Raw genomic sequence first — 1,726 nt, 5'->3', positions numbered from 1 at the left:
TTTACTTAGTTAACTTTTATTTTATTTATGTTCTTATTTTATTTATTTATTTTTCTTTCTTTCATTATGTTTAACTAAGTTTATTATGTTAAGGTGAAAAGGTTACACTAATCGTATAAGAATAAGTATAGTTTAAACTTAATATGGACTTTAATGTTTGATACTAACATGTTTTGTATTTGTTATCTTGTTCACTCTTTAATACTTTGCTTGTTAAATGATTAATCTTGATTTATGTTGTATAACACTTGGTACAATAAATGCTTGGCACTTTCATAGCCCATACTGTATGGTATAACCGACACCTGAGCTATGAAAGGAACTTGATTTGTTGTTAACATAAGTTATAATCATGAATGCTTGACGAGATTTACAAGTATTAACATTAATCGAATAAGATGACTAATGTAATCATGTTAACAATCTATAATCTGATTGGAACCTCCTTTGTGTATGGTTTCCAATTGAATAATAAGATTTTATACTATACTTGTTTGACATATCATTAGTGGAACCTCTAACCTTGACATTTGTTAGTATCATTGTTTAATCCTTACATTAATATTCCATCTCCAAGTTCTCATCATCATCATCATCTTTTTCTTCTCTTTCTTTATTATTATTATTATTATTATTATTTGTTGTTGTTGTTGTTGTTGTTGTTGTTGTTGTTGTTGTTGTTGTTGTTGTTGTTGTTGTTGTTGTTGTTGTTGTTGTTGTTGTTGCTATTAATACTATTATTATTGTTGTTGTTGTTGTTGTTGTTGTTGTATTATTGTAATTTATAATTTATACAGTTAACCTCCTTGTGGTTTGACCCCGGTCTTGCCGTGTTATTTATTATTTCGACACTCCTACACTTGGGAGAAGACATCAATCTTTTAGTCGTGTCAAGTTTTTGACGTCGTTGCCGGGGAGGTAAGTTCTTGTACAAATTATAGTATTTATTTTATTTTCTCTTTTCACTTTTCTTGTATATAACTTTGTTTCTTTTCTCTTGTTTCTTCTTCTTTTGTTTTCTTCTTCCTTTTATTCTATTCCTACACGTGCATAAGCGTGTGGTCACGTACATAAAGTGATAGACTTTCTAGGGTATCCTCATCATTTTCAGAAAATATGGCCAAAGAAGATAATCAATCACTTCATAATAAGAATAACCGTGCTAGAACACTTGGAGACCACATGAATCCCACAAGAACAAGTGCACCATCATGCATAGTTTTTCATCCAGATGCATCTCATTTTAATTTTAAGCCAGACATTATTCAATTTTTACCTTCTTTTCATGGTTTAGAATTGAAAAATCCATACTTGCATTTAAGAGAATTTGAGGAGGTCTGTAACACCTATAATAACTCAAATTATAGCATGAACACCATCAGATTAAAACTTTTTTTTTTTCATTAAAAGATAAAGCTAAAATATGGCTACAAAATTTAAGACCAGGATCCATTCGTGCTTGGGATGAAATGCAACAACAGTTTTTAAAGAAGTTTTTCCCATCTTATAGAACAAACTCTTTCAAAAGACAAATCACCACTTTCACATTTTTATGAAGGGTTAACACCTAGAGATAGGCAAATGGTTGAATTGATGTGCAATGGAACCTTTGAAGATAAAGACCCTAATGAAGCATTAGAGTACTTAGACTTGTTAGTTGAAAATGCTCAAAATTGGGACACCGCGGGTACATATAAGGCACCGAGTAAAACTCAACCTCATACAT

This window comes from Populus euphratica, unplaced genomic scaffold, assembly GCF_000495115.2.
Source record: "Populus euphratica unplaced genomic scaffold, PopEup_1.0 scaffold78.1, whole genome shotgun sequence".
Taxonomy (NCBI): Eukaryota; Viridiplantae; Streptophyta; class Magnoliopsida; order Malpighiales; family Salicaceae; genus Populus; species Populus euphratica.
This window is presented reverse-complemented; position numbering follows the sequence as displayed.